This window comes from Dermacentor andersoni, chromosome 9 (genome assembly GCF_023375885.2).
Source record: "Dermacentor andersoni chromosome 9, qqDerAnde1_hic_scaffold, whole genome shotgun sequence".
Taxonomy (NCBI): Eukaryota; Metazoa; Arthropoda; class Arachnida; order Ixodida; family Ixodidae; genus Dermacentor; species Dermacentor andersoni.
In genome coordinates this window covers 129,418,539-129,440,382 of record NC_092822.1, presented here as the reverse complement: position 1 = coordinate 129,440,382, position 21,844 = coordinate 129,418,539, and the positions used below count along the sequence as shown (strand labels likewise).

General features: G+C 48.5%; 1 long non-coding RNA gene across 1 annotated transcript in view; it reads left to right on the top strand.

Moving 5' to 3' along the window:
* The first annotated feature begins 212 nt into the window (after positions 1-212).
* Positions 213-21,844, top strand: part of LOC140213262 (uncharacterized) — a 75,107-nt gene continuing 53,475 nt past the window's right edge. Inside the window, exon 1 of the long non-coding RNA XR_011890223.1 lies at positions 213-321. This is a non-coding gene — a long non-coding RNA (uncharacterized lncRNA). The remainder of the gene's footprint in view (positions 322-21,844) is intronic.

The window sequence follows — 21,844 nt, the reverse complement described above, 5'->3', positions numbered from 1 at the left end:
AGCATGTTATCATAAACCTATTGAGGTTTTCCCGATCGGATATTCACTGGTCTTGCTTTAAGATGCGATATAATGGTGGACAATGTGGAGACTATTTTTTTTTTATTTAGCTTCCATTGCTTAGTGAATTTTAATAGAAGCATTGCTTTCATTTCACGATGCTAAAAATCATTTTTTAATCGTAATTTTATATCCTAATATTTGCAGGTACTCACTCTAGCATCAGCCGTCGCCTACACTCTCAGAACATCTGTCTACTGCGATGAAGCACATTGCGTTTGCGTCGACGCTATCGTAGACCTCGTCATGTGCATCACACTTGTAAGTTAAGCACCCATTTCGGGCTTTAGTAGCTACCTCTTTTTCTTCAGTTATCAAATGTGGTTCAAAGCTGTCGGTAGGTGTTGCGCCGCTGTCCCAAAAATGTGGGATGCGAGTAATGACAACCAGTTACATTGTTCCTACAATATGCTTCTTTTGAGGAAGTATTGTTCAGTGGAGGTAGGCGTGGGATGGAATTAAATATATTTCATAAGGAATAACTGCTGCTTGGCTCTAAGATCGATCAGAGAAACAATATCCGGTGGTTGACCAGCTGTAGATACATTGGTAGCAAAAGGAGAGAAGGTCAGTAAAGGGACAAGCATAAGGAAACCTTCGACACATTGTATGTATGGTTCCTTTTGCACAAAGCTTATTGAGAATATTTCATAACCATCATAATCAGCCTATTTTGTGCCCACTACAGGAAAAAGGCCTCTCCCTGACGTAGTAGGGACCAGGACGAATTTTTCTTCAACTTTGAGGCTTTTCTTTCGAGGAACCCGTATGGGTTTCCTTTGTAGCAATTGCTACGAACGGGTGGATGTCTAATTTTCCCTTTATTCAAGGCCTCTCCCTGCAATCTCCAGTTATCCCTGTCCTGCGCCAACCGCGTCCAACTAGCTCTTGCGAACTTAAGTGAGGCCATTTTCTTGCACTGGCCTTTATTCAGCTCCAAACGCGGACAATTAGACTGGGGAGAATATTTTGTAATACGGTGGTAATGATAATGGGACATGTAAATGTGTATTTTAGGTAGATGTGATGTGTCTGTATACTCTATATTATTGGGGTATGTCAATAAGATACTGTTCATAAATTTAGACATATTTCCATAAGTGTTTCAACTATTCAAACTGCAACTTTTCTCACCATATTAGCTTATTTGCAATTCACTTGTGACAGAACCAATGGGCACGCGAGGAATCAAGGAAGAAAGCGGCAGATGCTGCGCTCAGAAAAATGTTACGTTAAAGCTTTCAGTTTCATTTATAAAACTGGTCAAGTCGAAGACAACAGGAAACTATTAACAGCAGTAGGTTATGAAAGCCGCTACTCTGTACTGCATCATGCATGCCACATCCTCAGATTTCAGTGCCCTGTGTGCTGTACTATTGCACATAACTTTTGTTACAGATATTTTTAGACTACAATGGCTAAATTTAAATTCCTGAAACAGTCTTATTGGTTTTCTAGTATACGATTGTCTTCCATAATATAGGTCTCTCATGGCCTTCAATTTTCTGAACACGTGAAAATCAATTTCATCATAAAAATGATAAAACAGGTTCACTTCTTTGCTTGTGTCTTCCTCCATGTAGTAACAATCATAATCTGATAAATGCGCTTGAGCAGAGCTACGTCGAACGGTGATTGCGACTGTCATCCTTGTGCATTTTTAAAGTTATGCTTCTGCTGTGCGTTTAGACATACAGAGGCCTGTTTGGTGTTTTTGTTGAATGTGCGCGATAGGTAACTTCATTTAGGTATGTCATGGTTATATCATTCAAATTAGGCTTCCTGTCCTGTCCTTTTTCCTCATTGTGCCCAGCTCCCTACTTGTGCTGCTGTATTGTCACACGACATAGCCCCAAGTAGTCGCTCTAATTCAAGATTAACATATCGTAGTAACCGTCAAATTATTACGCTTGCATTAGCCGAGTGTTATTTAAAGACGTGTTGTTCGTCACCATTTAGGCTAACAGCAAGTGATATCTAGTGTACCTGTGCAATGACCAAAACGCCGTTTCAAAATGTTTGTGACTATATCACGATGTGTCTTGTATATCTTGTATTAGCCGCTAAAAATAAGTATTTTTTGCCGGGACAAAAAAGGCAGTTAACAGTAAATCTGGTTACATGAATTCTAAGCTCCCATCTGCGTACATCCACCGAATAACACTCACCAATACTACACTTCTTTTATGGGTCTTTACGTGCCAAAACCACTTTCCCATTATTATGCACGCAGTAGTGGGGTACTCCGGACCACCTGAGGTTCTTTAACATGCACCTAAATCTAAGTACACCGGTGTTTTCGCATTTCACCCGCATCGAAAGGCGGCTGCCATGGCCAGGATTCGAGCCAGCGACCTCGTGCTTAGCAGCCCAACTCCATAGCCACGAAGAAACCACGGCGGGTAATACTACACTTGCGGCTAAACTTCACGCACCCGTCAGTACAGCGTTCTAATGCCCAGGTTTTGTTCCTTTGCGACCGTATTTTATGTGTCCTTTTTTTTCCTATTAAGTTGTTATCTTTTGTTGCACCGAGTGTTTATTATTAGAGATACCAGATGTGCGACTTCTTGCGAAGCTATTATTAATTCCGAAATAATGGAAAATATACAATACCATTGCAATACAGAACTGTGGTGTTCTCGTGTGGGCACGCATGCTTGCGCTAAGTTACACAGAGGAAATGTGTCAGGCAAACACTACCCGCGCATTGTGACCGCAAGTAGGGCAGTACGCAAAATTTTGTTTTGTCCCAATGGGTCCCATTGGTCTTATTCCGTGTGAAAGTGAACAGAATCAAATCTTTCCGGCTTCATTTTGGTTCTAAATACCATTACTGAGCAAGAAGGTGCAAAAGAAGATCTAGGTCATGCATTAAAGTACAAGTAATCAACCCTTGAGAATACGTCGCAGGGTAATGTCCTGCTGTCTTTGGTTCGGTCGAGCAAGATTTCTATTGCAGGACATCTTTATTGATGGACAATAGTCGTAAATAACAAACGCGAAATCATTCTGGTAGTCGTAGGTCAAACAATCTGCAACAACCAACCCCAGTAAAGTGATAACAATGCTGGTTCCATGTAGTTATTATTAACAAAGCGCACTTGTTTATCTATTACCAGTGACATTCGCTACACCGGCTAATAATTGTTAAGCGTTTTCATTCTGCGCAACGCGCCTTTCTGTTTGCAAACTTTCTCCAATATTATCGCGGGTTCTATCCTTTGTCGGTTGTAAACGAGCTTCATGTAATCACTTTTTCTGCATGACATCAATTGCGTGGTACGTTCTGTAAGGCATACGTCAACGAGCGACTTCGCTGGAACATTCAACGAGTCATGTGTATTGGAGTTTGTCCTCCATCAGATTTAATGGTACATTGCATCTCCCGCCGTGGTAGCTCGCTGGCTATGGTGTTAGGCTGCTCAGCAAAAGGTCGCGGGATCGAATCCCGCCCAAGGCGGCCGCATTTCGATGGGGGCGAAATGCGAAAACACCCGTGTACTTAGATTTAGGTGCACGTTAAAGAATCCCAGGTGGTCGAAATTTCCGGAGTCCTCCACTATTGCGGGCTTCAAAATCAGAAAGTGGTTTTGGCACGTAAAACCCCCTAATTTTTTTACACTGCATCTCGAGATACCCGGCACAGTTCCCCAACCACAGGACACTACACGCGATTCAATGCAAGCGAGCACCGCTAATCCAACTGCTTTTATGAAACAGCTTGCTGTTGTTGCTCAGAAGGCTAGATAGAACAACGGCAAAGGGATTGAGTCAGCAACTTGTGGAGCATTTTTTGGCACACCCTGTACAATAGCGGACAAAATAATCTGGAATCTGCGAGCACGTGCCGAACTGCATTCTTGCGACCTTTAAAGAAACAAGCGCCTTCTTTAGTGACATGGCATTGCGCATGCGCAGCCTTTCATGCTGGTTTGCCTGCCATTAGGCCCATTTCTTGCCAGCATGCCGTCTTGCCGTTGGTATTGCGCTGATTGCAGGAGATTACGCTAGGAGGAGCGGTGTTGTGCTCGGGCACCAGGGTGGGCAGTGCATTGTTGCACACCCCAATCTGCCGAAACAGACCCTCCCAGCGTAATCTTCTGGAATCACCGCAATTCCAATAGCAGGCTGGCAAGAAATGGGCCTAAGGGCAGGCAAACCAGCATAAAAGGCTGCGCATGCGCAATGCCATCTCTTGAAGAAGGCGCTTCTTTCGTTAAAGGGCCCAAGAATGCAGTTCAGCACGTGCTTGCGGATCGCGTAATATGTTGTACGTGACTGTAAAGTGTCAAGGACTGTGCAAGCAGTTAAAGAAAGTACAACATCTTGTTTGGCATACATGATCATGTGTCCATAATGTTTTCTTCATGTTTTTTTTTAATGTTTTGCCACCACACCCATCTTTTCTTGTTTTGTTTTTGTTCATGTAAGAGCTTGCCATTGCTATTGCCTGTGCTTTCTATTTTTCGGTTGCAGTACCATGGCTTTGCTTGTCCCCATAAAGAAAAAGAAAGAAAAATAAAGTGGGAAGCCCGCACCACCAACTAGGTATGGCAGGCGTAAGGCAATCAAAATAAATGAATAGGGGAAGGCTATGCCTTCCCAAAGGAAATTTATAGAAAAGCCAATTATTAAAAGAATAATACGGAGGCAAGCCTGTAGATATTTAGAAGAAAATATTTAGTACGATGAAGAAGAGAAGTAGTCAGGCGCATGTTGGAAATTGTGCTCCTGATGAGAATCCAACAAACCCCCCCAACCACCCACCCACCGCTCCGGCTGCCATGCGCAGCACGGGCGAGATTTATTGAATACAGCGAATAAGCTTCAGCATGTCGACTGCCCAGTTGGCCCAGTTGTCGATGTGGCATGGCGGTGATGCTGCAGGTAGTAGCGGTTGGTACTCGGGGAGGCCGGAGTCAAACAGGTGTGCATCTGGAGTCAGCAAGATGGCCACACGATGGGGCAGGAGCAGTAGGTCTCGCAGATGGCAGAACAGGAACATCAGGCACCCAGAAATGCAAAGGCCGTCGCCTGGGGTTCAGGTATGTTGGTGAGGACAGCAGGGGACGAACAGCCCAGACGTCCAGGAATGAAGGCCAGGCAGGTGGAGCTGATGCCATATTCTGCACATGTGGCTAATGATAGAGAGTGAGACAGGGGAAAGGGCATACAAGGAACCAGAGATGATTATGTAGGCAGGGAAAGGACAAGGCGGTGCCACGAAATGTTGAAATAAAAGTATACAAAAAGAATGATGACGCATGTAGCTAGAGCCAGCTGGCACGGGGAAGCCCCGCCAATAGTAGGCTTAAGGAGTGCATTTGGCAGAAGCAAACATGCAAAAGCAACATGATTGAAAAGAAGAAATAGAGTGAAGAAATGAAGTAGTGGAGTTATGAACCGTCAGGAGTACGAGGAGGAGGAGGAGAGGAAGGGGAAACCGAAAGAACTGCTAGGCGCGCGAGACGCAGAAGTAAAGCTCGTGAGCGTCGAGAGAGTAATAAGCCAGCATAAGTGGCTGGAGTCAACGAGTCCACGTGAGCGTCGTCGCACAATGCCCGAACGATGTGCGCAGTGTTCGGGCAGGAGGTAAAGTAATGGGATACGTCGGCGCACACAGCGCCACACGTACACACGTTGGAAGCGTGGAGATTGAATCGATATAGGTACGAGACGAAATGACCATGGCCAGTAAATAAATGGCTCAGAAGTTTATTTGGTGGAAACCAACGAGGTATATCGGCTATATCCGGAACCCAGGGGTATAGTGGAGTGTCAGTACCCTCGCGGTGCCAGTAGGAATTCCATTGGGACCACGCGATGCGGCGAAAGCGCGCGCGCACCGTATTAATGGACGCCGCCGCAACGCGGAGGAGTCCCGTGCGAGCCACTGACGTTGCAGCGGTATCTGCCAACTCGTTGCCTACGACGCCCCTGTGTCCAGGGACATGGTGCAGGTATGTCCGCCGGCCCTGACGATCGAGCAAGGTGAGGGTCTGTTTGCATGCCCATATGCAAGTGTTGGTGTCTCGAAGATGCGCTAGGGCGGACAATAAGGAGAGGCAGTCGGTATAAAGATGGACTGGAGCGCAGGTTGGTAATGAGACTATGTACGCTAGCGCCTCGGCTAAGGCGACAGCCTCAACGCTATACGCACATGTTGCGTTGATGACTCTGAATTTACGGACGGCTGACAAGCGACCGGTCGGGTTAAATACAACAAATGCCGCCCCCGCCGAAATACTCGTGTACGCGCCATCAGTATAGACGTAGAAAGCAGAGCGGGTGGCGATGCGAGCAGCTCCTGCGGGGGAGAGCCGCGTGAACATGAAACGGCAAACGTCGCGCGGATGGTGGGTCCAACGAGTAAACGAAGAGTCGACCTCGCTAGGGTGAAACGTGACACACCCATAATGCGTGACCTGGCGGCGCGTGAATAAAGAGAACTCCGCGTTAAGGCGTTCTAGGTCAATTGTAAGAGGCGGACAGCGGGCTAATATCTGTAGGGCGGAGGTCCTGGTGGTATGGTAGGCGCCGGTTAATGCAATTAACAACGAGCGTTGCACCGATAGGACACGCGTTTGCAGATGTGTTGTCGGGAAAGGCGGCCACCATACAGGGGACGCGTATGCAATCGCAGGCAGCAGAACCTGTCTATATAAACGGTGTAAAAGTACAGGGCGCAGCATAAAATGCATGCGAACAAAAGTTAGTAATCGAGTAACCAATATCTCGGCTTTTGTCTTAAGAAAATCAACGTGGGCGTGAAAGTTTAGTTTGTTATCAAAGACCACGCCGAGGAGTTTAATGTGGTCCTGATGTTTTAGAAAAGCGCCATCCAATCGGATAGACGGACGGCGCTTTGATGTACCAATGTGCCCGTTGTTGAAGAAGACAAAGAAAGATTTTGACTCGCTAATTTTGACCTTGTTTTGCCGGGCCCAATCGCAAATCAAGGTTAAGACAGATTCCGCTAAAGCCTGCAATTGCAAGCGCGACGAGCCAGAGAGCAATACAACTGTATCATCAGCGTAAGCCTGTATGTGGACGCCCTGTGGTAACGGGAGACTGAGTAGTGAATGAATTATTAAGTTCCAGAGTAGAGGGCTTAGTGGCGAACCCTGTGGACTGCCGATGGAAGGGCGAGCCGTTATGTCCCCAGTCTTACAGCGGAGTACGACCGTCCGATCCGTAAGAAAGGACTGGAGGAGGCGATATAGGTTCGTTGGGCAACGGTGCTTACGAAGAAAAAACAATACGCCATCATGCCATACACTGTCAAAGGCGCCTGTAAAATCCAAGGAAATCAGTACTGCAGGCGTCTTGGCGGCCTTTAGGGTACTAAGTCGGTGCTTGAGGGCGTATAGGGCCAGCGGGGCACTTCGGGCATGAGTGAAGCCAAACTGGTTTTCGTGAATGAGGTTGCAAGAATGAAGAAAATAATAAAGGCGAGAATAAAGAAGACGTTCCAGTACTTTACCGAATAATGAATTCATTACGAGTGGACGATAGGATGACGGAAGACGGGCGGGGCGGCCAGGCTTAAGAATAAAAATAATTCGGCCTTTGTTCCAGTGAGAGGGAAAGTGCCCCAGTCGAAGAGCGGCGTTGAAGATGTGGAAAAAGAAGGAAGGATGTATCCGAAAGAGATTGTGGACAAACATGCCCGTCAGCCCATCTAGCCCCGGCGCCGCGCGCATGTTGCCTAGAAGAAGGGAGTGCTCAATCTCTGGGAGTGTAAAAGGGTGATCGTTGGGCACCTCGGGATAAGGAGATCCCGTGATCGCGCGAATGCGGCTATGGTATGCGCTGTCCGCTGCTAAATCATCAACAGCAACATGCGTACTGAGTAAAAGGGTAGCTGACGCTTGGACCGAGGTGGTAAGGGCGCCGTCTGAGGTCTCAAGCGGGGGAATGCAAGTTGTAGGGCGGAGCTTCGCAAACGCCGACTGGAAAGGCCGGCCGAAGAGGGTGCGCGATGTGATGTCCGAGCACAGGGCGCGATCGGCGGCAGCCCTTGCGGAACGAAGGCTGCGCTTATACGCCGCGAACGCCTGTGCGTACTGTGAACGAAACACCTCGCGCAAGGCGGGGTCACGTACGCGCTGATATCTCCTGCGCATCGCGCGCACCCGCGACCGTTCGGCAGTCAACTGAGGCGTCCACCACGTCTTGGCACCCCCACTATGTGGCCGTGGCCTGCGCGCATACCGCTGGCATAAGGTGGTGTATGTGCTATAAAAACGCTCAATCGCGGCATCGAGCGCCCAAGCTGACGAAAAGCGGTAGCCACATATGCGATGGAACCAAGACTCGCGGCTAAGAAGCTCCAAGATCTGCGCCCGAGCGTAGTTAGTGAGGCGCTTCTCAGGCGCACACGCGGCAGCGGTGAACGTGAACTCAATGTAGCGGTGGTCGGATAGTGTGTCCGTGTCCAAGACGGACCAGCTGTACCCACCGCCCACCAGCGAGACAGACGCCAAGGTCACGTCTATCCAGGAACGGGCATAGGGCGTCTCAAAAGTCGGGAGTGTGCCGGGAAGATTTAGAATGTGCAGGTGGTTGGCGCACGCAAATTGAGCAAGTTGCGCGCCACGCTCATCTCCTGCGACTGGTCCCCATAACGCGTGCTTCGCATTGAAATCGCCACCTAAGACAAAACTATAGGATTGATATTTCACGAATATTTGGTTTAGTTCATCTAGTACGGGCTCAAGGGGACGATGAGGCGGCGCATATACAGCAACGACAATAAAAGAAACTCCCACACCCTCGCAGTGTATAGCCACAACCAGTTGTGATACGTAGATTGGGAAGAACTGGAGTCGCGAATCGCGTGCCAGCAGGACCACACGGGGATGGTCGTTGGCATGAAAAGTGTAGAGAGTGTGGGACACATTGGTTACTCTGTTGCCGTGCGTGTGAGGGTCCGAGATCAAAGCAAACGTGATGTCATGCTCGAGCATGCGGTGAATTAATAACTTGTTGGCGTCGCAGCTGCTGGCAAGGTTAGCTTGGATGAATTTGAATGGCTGCAAATCAGCCATGTTCAATAAAAGTATTGCGGAGCAAGAGCCCCAGTGTAGCCTGACGGAAGCAAGGTCTGAGATACGGTAAGTGCAAACCGCAAAGCGTGCGTGCAACCAGAGGCCTGCGCACGCCAAAGACTCCAGGACATGGTTTCCCAATGGCACAATTCAGAGGCAGACGCCAAACACACAACAGGTCCCCGCCCATCTCCGCAATAATACCCGCGCAAGCGGACACATGGAGAACAGGAATAAAGGATAAGATAAAGAGGCTCCCAAAAAACAGTGAATATGGAGAATGAAAAGCAAAACAAAAAACGAAGAAGGTAGTCGAAAGCCACATGGCGATCCCACGCCAGCCCGCGACGCCGAAGGCCGCACGCTCGAAGAGGGCGCACAGCAGCAAACGCCGTAGGCGAGTGCGAGCGACAGGGGACCGCCAAGCAGTGACGCAAAGATGGATATAGCGCGCTCAGCCATAGTCGGTACGAGCCCTCAAACGGCCTATCCTGTCCTGAAGAAGCGGGCAGGCCTGAGAGCCTGTAGGGTGAGCGCTCGGTCTGCCTCCACGCTTGCACTCGCTGCAGCAGACGGCCGCATCCCCCAAGCGAACGGTGCACCGCTCGCCGAGGTGCGGCCCCGCGCAGCGCGTGCACACCGCGCGCTCAGGCTGTGAACGTATGGGACACGGGCGCCGGGGGTGACCATAAGTGGAGCAAAAAGTGCACGTAGGCACGTGGAGGTCTTCCACCACGGTCGCTGAGGTCCACCCCACAGCGACACGCCCGCGGCTCATAGGCGTCCGAAACGTCGGAGGATCGACTGCAATTACATGGGAGAAATTTCCCGAACGCTCCCGGAACGAGACGCGCACCTCACATGACGAAGGGTCAAGCTTCAGTTCTGTGTTGCGCAGGTTGATCTGATCAATGAGCGCATGAGCCGGAATGTCAGGGTCGACCCCCGTAAATTTGACCTGAGGTTTACGACGATTTATCAGGCGAACAGACATAGCTATCTTGGTTGTGATGTTACTTTCGATAGCCTGTTGTAGACGTTGCATGGTATCGAGGTCGTCTGATAAAACCGTGACACCGCGAGGTGTTCGACGGAGCGTTAAATCAGTTAACTTCGCCTGGATAGGGTCAATGTTGCTCTTAAGGAGACGGAATACGTCCTGCGCAGCAGTAGGCGATGGAACCAGCGGGGTTAAAAACATTATGTGAGCATGCTCACGTTTGGGCGCCGGAGCCTGCGAAGGAGCCAGTGCAGAAGCGATCGCCTGAGCAGGCGCCAGCCCCGCATGGACGAGGCCTGAAGCACCGGCAGCTGGCGTCATGGTACTAGGCGGCACCCCGGTCCGAGCAACGGCCGCATAAGTCAACCCCGGAGGTACCAAGGAGGCTGCCTCCTGGCGCAGCACCGGGCCGGCACCGCGCATACGTCCCAACAGGTCGCCGAGCTCATCAGCGCGGCCACACTGCCGCGCCGCCACCGCTCTCAAATCAGCACATTCCTGCATCAGCTGCCTCAGCAGCCCCAGGATTTGCGACCTGTGGCAGTTGGTCACCTTGCAATTACTGTCGAACAGGACGTCTGTAATTTCCTGCTGGAAGCCCAGCGCGCGGTGGTAGGCAGCAGTGAGCGCAGCATCGACGGAGCCACGCTCCGAACCAGGCGCCGCCGCGCCGAGTGACCCATCAGATCCAGCTGCAGGACCGCGCCCCACTGCCGCAGGAGCACCTGCTTCCTGCGAGCTGATTTGGATATCTGCGATTAAGTGATCGCCGTCAACATCAAAGACAGAACCATCCGATCGCGTCGAGTCTCCTGTAGAGGATGCATTACTGCCGTTGCCAGGCGGTACGCCCGCGGCAGGCACCTTCGTATCAGCCATACCCTGCTAGTGGGTATGAGCCATGATCCGAAGGGCCCGATCCGCTAGCCGCTACGAAGGGCGAAAAAATCTAAATAAAGGGCTCTCTCGCCCAGCTGTCGTGCCTAGCGAAGGCACGAGGCCTTTAAGCAGTGCCTGAATAGCGAAAACGGCAAAAAGAAGCGAAGGAACCGACCTTTCAGCGGGATTTCCGAGGAGCGATGCAGCCAGCGGAATGGCAGTGTCACGAGAAGCACAATGCCTAATGTCGCTTCTGTCACAACGACGCCCGAGTGGCAGTGGAACTCGACCGTGCGGTCGCCGAGGAAAGTCTCTCTTGCCTAGGTGTACATTCAAATGACTTGATAGAGCTGTCATTGACAATCTAATCACAATACATTGAATATCGAGCATATGAAAATTAAGGGAGTTGTAGGAACGCCTGTAAACATGTGTGATAAAATTTCACTTTTGTACCAATCAACTGATCATTCTTGACAAGCTGTTGGCAATTCTGTTAGCAACTTCCGTTTGGTTTCTGGGCCCAAATCGAAATTCATAATAGGTCAAGTTCGTTTTCTGCTTGTAGAACTCTTCAAACTTAGCAATTAAGACGTCTACGTTATTTTTGTCCTCTTCTGCCTCAAACGTAGAGGTGCTGCGTAAATGTCCTTGCCTGTTCACAAATAATCACCAGCAACTTGGCTGCTTGCACTTCTTTTGCTTGTTTTGTGAACTGGGTAGCAGTGGAAAATAGCGTGAAATCACTCTTCTCAGTTTTGCCAGGTGTTGCTCGATGGGTCGAGGTGGTTTGGTGGCGGCAAAATTGTTGACAGCAAAATGGCTGGCCGCGTGCCCATTTCCGGTAGGCACCACTCTCACCATGTAAGCGGCCCGTAGTCAGGTGATGAACGACCTTTATTGCGGTTGAAACGAAGTAGATGTAGAAAAGAATGGTGGCGCAACAAATCATGTGCTTTTAACGAAATGGCCGGCAGCGTCAGAGTAACTCATACATGCTACATCTTCCCTTTCTGAGGGAAGCAAATAATTACAATTGCCTTTCTGGTTGTGGGTAGCGGCAGGGCTCCCGGCATGGCCCTGTGCTTCTGCGTAGCTCTTGAGCGGGCTGGGTGTTGTCTAGTCGCTCGTACCCGGCACGAGGACACTCTTCGGCATGTGTAGGTGCGTCGCGCAGATGCTCGCGAGTGCGTCTAGTTTCCTGGCCCTCTTGAGTCTTCGCCACCACGGATCGCGGCGTGAAAAGCAGGCCTCAGAGAGACCGTAGATGTCCAGTACTTTTCGTGGGTATCGTATTCGGTCACTCTCTGGCAAGGTGACAGGGGAGGGAGGTTCCTGGAGTGGTGATTGTAGTAGATCCTCTGTCATTTTCGGATTTCCTGGAGATGGTTATGGACGGCTCGGTTGGGCAGAATCTCCGGCACCAGGTTGCTTGCAGGTACGGGCAGCAGGGTCCTTGTCTGCCTTCCCATCAATTTCTGCACAGGGGACTTCAAAACAGCATCTCGCGAAGTATTACGCCATTCAAGCAGAGCCATGTGTAAGTCACGCGATCTAACAGATCCACGGAAAACACGGGGAAGGCAGGAGATGGAAATTCAAGACGATGAGCAAAACGAGAACGAGGTGAAAGCAGGAGCCAACATTTCGAGCAGATTGCTCGAAACGTTGGCTCCTTCTTTCACCTTGTTCTCGCTTTGCTCAGCGTTCAAGAGATAACTTCTTTAGTAGTTTTATTACTTCTTACGTGGCCCTCGCCGTCATACCATTTGAGCATAAATGATATGGGCTTGACATTAGGTGGGTAATGCCGAGCCCTTATAAAAGTCTTTGAATTCCGTGTCGTTGAGTGGCGGCCCGTCATCGCTGCAACGTTTGAGCGGTAATCCATGAACCAAAAAAATCTCAGCGCACCAAGACTTCTGCTGCTTAGCAGCGGTATGGCAAAATTTCTTTATTTCAGAAAAGAAGGAATAGAAGTCGACAATAATGGCAAACTGTCAGCCCCCGTAAAAGAATAGGTCAATTCCTACAGCTTCCCAGGGCAAGTTTCGAGCCTCATTGCTCAAAAGGGGAACCTTTACGTTTCGTGGCTGATGCTTTTGGCACATTATGCAGTTTCGGCAAATTGCTCCATGTCGCTTGCCATGCAGGGCCAGAACATGACGCTTCGTGCCCGCGCCTTCATCTTATCGGTTCTGGGAAGTGCGACGTGCAAAAGAGCAAATATTTCGGCTTTCACTTGGTACGATCACCTTGTTGCTTGCTGCGAAACAGAAGACCGTCTTGTGCGTGTATCTCCTCCTGATAAGACCAGTAGGGGCAGATGGCTTCTGGAATCTCGTGCTTATTGTCAGGCCAACTGGCCAGCGCATATTTCCGCAACTTGGAGAGAACGGTATCTTTGTTTCTTGCTGCGAGAAAACTTTTTAGACAAGGTCCCAAGGCTGAAATAAATTCCAGCCCATTGACTTGAAACTGCTCAGATTCCTCGCGCATGCTCACTTTGTTCGGAAAACGCGACAAACCATCCGTAAGAAAAAGTTCTTTGCCTGGCTTATACACCAGTTTGATCAGATAGCGCTGCAAGCTCAGCCTCATAGGCTGCAAGCGGAGGGGCCATTGATGCAGCGGCTTGTTAAGTATCTGTACCAAATGCCTGTGCTCGGTCTCTACAATCACTTTTGCCTGACCAAAAACGTAGTCATGAAACTTCGTGCGACAATGCACTATCGCCAGCATTTCCTTCTCGATTTGTGCATAGTTTTGTTCCGCCTCTGTGAGCGACTGGGACGAAAAAGCGATGGGGCGGCCGTCTTGCATCAGAACGACGCCGACTACTAATTGACTTGAGTTGACCGTGAAAATGAAAGGCTTTTTAGGGTTGAAGAAAGCCAAAACGGGTGCTTTAGGATTGACGCAAGGTGTCAAAACTCTTTTGTGGCGCCTCCGTTCAAACCCATGCGTTATCTTTGCGCAACAGTGTTCAAAACGGCGCAGTTACCACTGACATCTTGGAAATGAATGACTCCATGAAATACATCTTACCAATAAATGCTTGCAGTTTTACTTGTTCGTCGGTTCAGGCATTCCAGGTTTGTCTTGTTCTCTCTCAGAATCCTGGCGTAGGCCCTCTGTAGTGAGAATGTGTCCCAGATACCGGACATCCGGCTGCTGAAACACACTATTCTTGGGGTTAAGTACGTGGTTGTGCTGCTGACAACGGGACAGCATAAGTTTTAAGCTGCAGCCATGTTCGTCTTTAGTTCTGCCCCATACTAATACGTCGTCCATCACAACCGCCACACAGAACAAGCCTTCGAAAACATGGTGCATTGCTGCTTAGAAAATTTCTAGGACCGAAGCTATTCCAAACGGCATGCGAAGAAACCGATAGCGACCATACCGAGTGCTCATTGTGCAAAAAATGGAGCTCGACTCGCTAAGGTGAATTTGCCAAAGCCCTGAAGCTGCATCGAGCGTGGAAAGGAATTGTGCCCCAGCAAGCCTAGGAGTGACATCCTCTATCGTTGGCGTGGGATAGTTCTCACGGAGTATGGCTTGATTGAGCTATGTTGGATCCAGGCAAATTAGAACTTTGTCTCCTTTAACAACGGTAACTGTGTGGCTGGATCAGTCTGTATGCTCAGTTACCTTTGTTATGACGCACTTATCCTCCATACGCTGAAGGTGCGCTCTAGTGTTGTCCTCCAGGGCCACGGGGGCTCTCTGAGCCAGTAGGATGACACCCATGGCGCCGTGCTTGAGTGCTATTTCGTACTCGTAGCCCTTGAGCTCACCAAGTCCTGTAAAGACCTCTGCAAAAGGTTGTGCTGGCGGGTAAAGTTGATCGACCTCTATGTGCTGTACCCGGCAGATAAATCCAAGGCGTTCAGCCACTCTTAGATGCCCTTAGCGCCACCCGGCAAGCCTGCCCTGCGTTGATCCGGTAGGTTTGCAACGTCCCTCCTTGAAATGACGCAGCAGTTCGCCCCCGAGTCTAATTTGCATGTCATTGGTCAGCCTTCGATGTCCACCATCGGGCTCCAATGGTCCGTGTTGACCGTGCTCACCGTTAATGTTTGCAGAAAAAAGTCATCGTTGTCCGCACATAGTTCCCGCAGTTCTTTCTTCTTGTGGGGAAAGCTTCACGAAGGCGGTGCCGATTTGAATGCTCGGGCGAAATGGTTAAACCGTCCGGGCTTATTGCATGTTCTAGAATTGGCGGGGCCTCTTTCGCCGCGGTGTGGGCAATACCCGCAGCTGCCGCAGGCATCGCCTGTCTCTGCGACTGCGTTAACTGCCGTGTCTTGCGCTGTCCCCGCGCCTTCCCCGATTTCACGAAACTGCTCTTTCCCTTGCTCTTGCGAGCGACAAATATCTATAGTTTCCTTCTACGAAGGGTTTTCCGCAATGAGTTTCTGCTGCAGGCTCTTGTATCGAATCCCCAGAATAATGCGACTGTGCTGCATCCGCTCTTCCATTACCCAAAATACACAGTTTGTGGCCAACTTTCGTACTGCCATCAGCCACTCATTGAAAGGTATGCCTTCCCTTTGGTTTTTGGACCCAAATCGAAATTCATGATAGGTTAAGTTCGCTTGCGGCTTGTAGAACTCTTTAAACTTAGCAATTAAGACGTCTAGGTTATTTTTGTCCTCTTCTGCCTCCCGCGTAAAGGTGTTGTTTACCGTCCTTGCTCTCTTCGCCAATAATCACTAGCAACGTGGCTGCTTGCACTTCTTTTGTTTGTTTTGTCCACTGGGTAGCAGTGCGAATCAGCGTGAACCCACTCTTCCAAGTTTTCCATCCAAACCAGGCGTTGCCCGGTGTGTCCAGGTGCTTTGGTGGCGGCAAAATCGTTGACGGCAAAATGGCTGGCTGCATCCCCATTTCGGGTCGGCACCGCTACCACCATGTAAGCGGGCCGGTAGTCGGATGATGGACGACTGTTATTGTGGTTGAAACGAAGTAGATATAGAAAAGAGTGGTGACGTAACAGGTCACGTGCTTTTAACTAAATGGCCGGCGACGTCACAGTGACTCAGCCATGCTACAGCAATGACTACATTTTTTGTACGTTGAAAGTTCACAAAGTTGCCAAGTTCCAAAGTGCATATATGCCTCAAAGAACTTCACAGCTTTATAGGTCTTGCTTCATACTTTCGCCACTTGATTTGGCATTTATGCCCGTTGTTGTTCGTGTTGAATTGGAAGCTTTCTGGCAATACCGATGTTAAGACTTAGTACTCAGCATGAAACAATGCTTTAAAACCATTCCACTGTGTCATTTTGATGTGACTTCTCTATGGGAAGTACAGTGTTCACCCAGTAACCGCACACACAAGCCATGCAAAGTTCATACCTCAATCACTTGATCAAAAGAACTGCTTCCGCCTCCAGCTTTTTCTAACACTTCTTTTTTTTTCTAAGGCCTCACCAAAGACTGTGGTTGCTAACATGACGGAAAATGTTCGCTGTCAGATGAACTGAAGTGTTGATCTTTGACAGCATAAGTAAAAGACAGCGCACTAGCTTGAAATTGCTACAGTGGTGTAGTCTTAACTGCTTGACTAGCCATTATAGCCGATTTTCCTGGAAACCGTACCAATAGTCAGAGTGATGCTGCTGACATCATGTGCCTACGTCACATCTAGGTGATTATGTACTTAAAAAACGAGCAGTAAATAGATTGTTCAGTTTCACATGTCGCCCCGTCGTCTAGTTTAATTCGTCACTTTCACGCAGCGTAGCTCGCGTAGTCTGCGTGTTTTACTGCATATCATGGTAACTGCAAATAAAGACGGGTATGGTTTATTCGCGGTCGGTATTATATGCAGTAAACAACAACTAGGCCAAACTGACGTTCTTCTGAGTATTTTATATTTCTGGCGTCATTCCCTGCTAGACAAAGCACAGTTTGCAATGAACGCTTCACCAGCGATGGACGCTATTTCAGTGGCAGCGTGTTAAAATGCTGCAAACTTATGCGAAAAATAATTGCGGTTTTTGTTTTCTGCTGCTCGTAGCACCACCTGATTCCTGCATAAAAGCTGTCACGACGGCTTCCTGTCTGACTTACAAAGTTGAAATAGCTGAGCCTCAAAATCGGGTGAGCTACGCCATCCAATTTCGCTCAACAAGCCAATCAGTGCGTGCCTGACGGCAAATTATCAGCGAGGCGATTGTATCGTCTAAGTGGATCGCTTCAGAATACGGCCTCAGTTCTCATTTGATTCCGTTTCGCATCGTTGCTTATTTACTAAGCATGTTTACTTTGCCTGATTAGCACATAAAAATGTTATCACCGTCTAACGCACACCTCGTTATTAGAGAAGCTTGCCGGTACGAGTGCTGCTTTCGCTGCCTGTAGAAAGTCTGCGTGAACAGCGCAGATAACGGCGCCAAGTGCGTTTAGCTCAATAAGGGGGAGTAACAGATGCAGTATTGCTGCGAAATCTTAGTGAAAACAAATGAGAGGTACGCGCAAAATGTTCTTCAGCAAACTATTCATGCACATGCGCTTGGACTTAGTAGCGTCGATGTAGTTTCTTCCATAATATTGTCACCACTATTCGTTGGACAGTACAAGCTTCATCAGAAGCACTATAAGATGCCCAGTTATTTTATGGCACAGTAAAGTTGCAGGTACAGTTGTGTTGTCGGTTGCAGTCGGCAGAAGGTTCTGGTTTTTAAAGTGAAATTTTATTTGCGCAGGTAAAATCAGTGGTGACACGGCTACAAAAGCAGGGGCTGACATATCAGAATATAGCAGGTTGGTGTAAGGTAAACGATGTCTGAAAAGCCGGAGCTCGTGCTAGCGCCTAGAACAACCATCGGCTTCTAGGTGGTGTTAGTAAGATGTATGTAGCGATACTCTCGACCACTAATTGTGCAATGATGGTACATGCAGACAAAATATCTGTACTATATCGGCATCGGTACTCAGTCTTGCTCATGTTTCTAGCTATAAGGGCCGGGACAGTTAACAACCACTATTTCCCTATTCCCTAGAATTTCTAGAAGGGTGTACATGTGTGAGCACAATTCATTGTCAGAAATGATCACTCAATGGCTAGTGTCTCTGGGCTCCCATGTCAGCTGTAGTATCTATCATTGCCGAACCCACATCAGAAGGAAGACAGCCACAGGCAAGATCAAGTAATCTATTCTGTGAGAGAGTTTTTTTTTTTTTTCTTCTCAGACGTAAACACCGGAAAGCTCTCTTATAAAGCTAGGAAACATAACTACATATTTTTCTTTTCCAACTGCCTGCTCTATGAGCTCGCATGAAGCTCAATTTTCTTTTATTTTTTTTACATTGTATAAACCACAAAGTGTGAGGAACAATTGTTTATTTTGCTAGGATTGCCCAAATTTATCAGTAGATTGCCAGCAGCGATGCAAAACAGCGAGAAGGGTAGTTCCCAAGCGTGTAAATTTGTTATAGAGAGGTAACTCTGGTAAGCCGCCTACTACATGTAATTTCCTTCTAACCTTCCAAATACAGTATTAAAAAGCTTGCACATTTTGTTTGCACATACAGATTTTATGGCGGAAGAGCCACGAGTCACGAATTCAATTTTAAATTATAGAGACTGTGCACTGTGCTTACTTAGTAGCTCTGGGTTTCCTAGGACTGGTACATGCTTTGCTGGCTGAATAAAGCTAGTGAGTGTACATGGCAACGTATGGTGCAGCACTGTTTGGGACAGCTGACCGCTCCGCTCAGTGTGGGCTTGACTTTCTTCACAGATCGTAACTGCACTAAAGTTTCTCTATATCAGTGGCTAATGTTTAAGGCAGCGGGGCACACAGTGCAACAGTGATCTCTTGTTTTGGACTTTGCACCAGCAAGCCTAAATTCTCATTCCCATATAAGCGGACTTGTACATAAGAAATTACATGTAATTCATTATTGTAATTGTCACGGCTTGTTACCTGTTTACCGTTGGCGCGAAGTCGTCGACGGGATATACAAGCCGGTTGGTCGTTCCGTACTCAAGAGAACACAGCGAAGGAGTCAGAGTAAGGAGAAAGAGACAAAAAATATTTATTGGCTGACAATGACACAATGTTAGAAAAAAAACAAAATACACAAGAGCACTAACACATGTGAACTTAATGTAGATCAATAATGAATACAGAAGAAATGCAACGAATAATTAACAGTGGATATAAAAACTGACGCTACACAAGTATACACTTAACGGTTGTCCACTAAACAGAGTTCAAAAGAACACAAATGGTTGCATACGCATGGCTGGTCAGCAGCAGCAAGTCCATCAAGCTTGGAGTCGACGGCAGAGCTTTCCCAAAGAACACTGGCAAGCCGATCTCGTGGCGGTGGATGTGACTGCTGGGCCGGGTTTCCCGGGAGTCTAGGTTTGACGTCTTCCCTCGACCAGGTTGACCTAACTTGAGGGGAACTAGCGTGAGCTTCGTAGCAGACGCTGGTTTGTCGTCTCTTACACCAACAGCTAACTTGCAATTCAGAGGCACCAAGGCGGACCAGGCGATACTGGATGCCCCTAGCTCCTTGACGTTTCTCAGCAGACTGTAGGCTCAGATTCTATACTCCAGACTCTAGACTGCAAAGCTCGGATTAAAACCTGCGCTTAAATAACATCTCCTCTCTTTGGTGCCCTGTGTGGGAGGACGGCAGATATTGGTGACGATCCAATCAAGTTCACCCAATTGTATACTGGTTCCTCCCAAGGCCTTGGCCACACCCCTTTAAATTAGGGGCGAAGGAACGGGTGCTTCCCTCCTGCTCATAGCGTTCGAGCACTCGTATTGCACCACCCACGCACACGCTTGAGTCCGTGCCGGGCCTCCATCGTCCGTTCATAAGCATGGGAGAAACCACGGCAGCTGGCAAATACTGCGCTGTCGGCACACACACAGTGGCAGCAATTCGTGGACAAGGCACAGCACAGAGATACCACATACACTGTCAGCACTTGGTGGAAACATAGGGTGCTATAACGTAAAACTCTTCCAAACTTTTCTATTCGAATTCTGCTGTCAGCCCTCCACAGTTAGTCAAAAACTTTTTTCGACCACCCCCACTTCACCTGTCTCTCACGCGACGTCACGAAAACCGCTATAGCTCCTCATCTGATATGATGTGTACACACTGATTATGCATGGTTTGACAGAGAATAGAAAAAAGTTATTCCTGATTCGACGCCTTTTCGCCATTAGCCTCCGGCTATTGGTCAAATGTTTTCGGACTGCACCCACTTCACCTGCCTGTCACGCGACGTCGCAACACCAGGAAAACTCACCACGTCAAACTGATGTGTACGCATTAAAGATGCATTAATATGCCGAACAAAATTGAATTTTCTTCTGAATAGCTGCAGGCTGCCCCATTCCGAAAGGAATAAAAGATGGCTGCCGCCGATCGCTCAGGCACTGGCTCCTCGCACCTGCCGGAGAGCATGGGTGTATTTGCGCATAATAAAGCTTCTTGCGTGGCCGTGTAAGGTTTTCGAGCACTTTCGGCACGTTTACCAGCGCATTCTGCCAACTCTTCTTTGCTGAATGTCCATTTTAGCGTCATTCTTAAGCTTCCGTTGCATGCCGCCGCGATTTTCGACTAGCCACAGCAAGCTAAATAAGGGAAAGCCCAACAATCGCAGACCCCGGCCCCACCCTCTTCATAAGGTTATCGATTTTCTGTGCACTGGCTCTGCCCCATCAAATCCCTCTCTACTTGAGCGTTCTCCTCGCCTCTTGTCAGCCAATTAGATACGACAAGCTGCTCCTTGTAGGCAATGTTATTCGTTTTTGAAGCAAACAAAAGCGACCTCCTATGAACGAGGAGAGCGTTTTATTGGTGTGTTCAGACAACCCTGCGGGTGACCGCCCGGTGCTTGCGTCGGTGGTTACGCAAATTTGACGTCAGGAGATTGGAATAGAATCACATTGGAATATTTTTACGTTATAGGCCCAATGATCGCACAGACGCACCATACTTCTTAGTATTCGCACCCCGCCCCCTTTATAGTAAGCTTCTCAATGCACGCGCGGGGCTGAGAATACACAGGGGCTCCTACAAAAAGCTGTCGGGTCCTCACGGTCTCGCTGACGAAGAAAAAGACAAAAATCCATAAACCTGCTTTCGACCCATTTCGGCCGCTTTACTGAGTGGCCGGTAATAACTGTCTTGCTCTTCGGTTCCTATTAGTACGTCCCTTTTGGACCCGTTGATCGGTGCTTCGCCGAATCAAATTATGCCGCATCGTGACAGTAATCTATTAAGCAGTTTGGTAATATGAAAATTTAACGAATGAATTTTTGCTCTGTAACCCTCCTTGTAATTCAATTATTTTTTTCAGTAAGTGTTTACATGTAATTTGTCACTTTATTGGCGAGACAAGCTGTAGCATTTGCCGCAGTTTTGGAGGCCTCAGTTTACCGGGTACTACAGTAGAACATCCGAGATCTTGGATGGTAGCGCGAATGGACACGGACACAGACTAGAAGCAAACAGGACGAGTGCTTCTAGTCTGTGTCCATGTCCCTTAACGGTAGAGTCAAGGACCATTTTACAGTACAAACACGGCCAACTCTGGGCCGTCCGGCAAGCCGAAGATGCCGCTCGAGTCCAAGAACTTCGAGCCGTCACCTGAGGCCACCACATCAAGAACTGCCGGACTATTCTTTACTAAAGTTTCTTCTTCTTCTTCTTCTTCTTCTTCTTCTACCCTTTTGCAGAACATCCAAGATTGTGCCACGCAGTAGGTAGTTCAGAGGTAACTCCCGAGCGCAGTATTTGTTTACTTAAGTTAATGATCCACCAGATATTGGCCGGGGAATTAAACTGGTGCTGGTATGTGTCGGC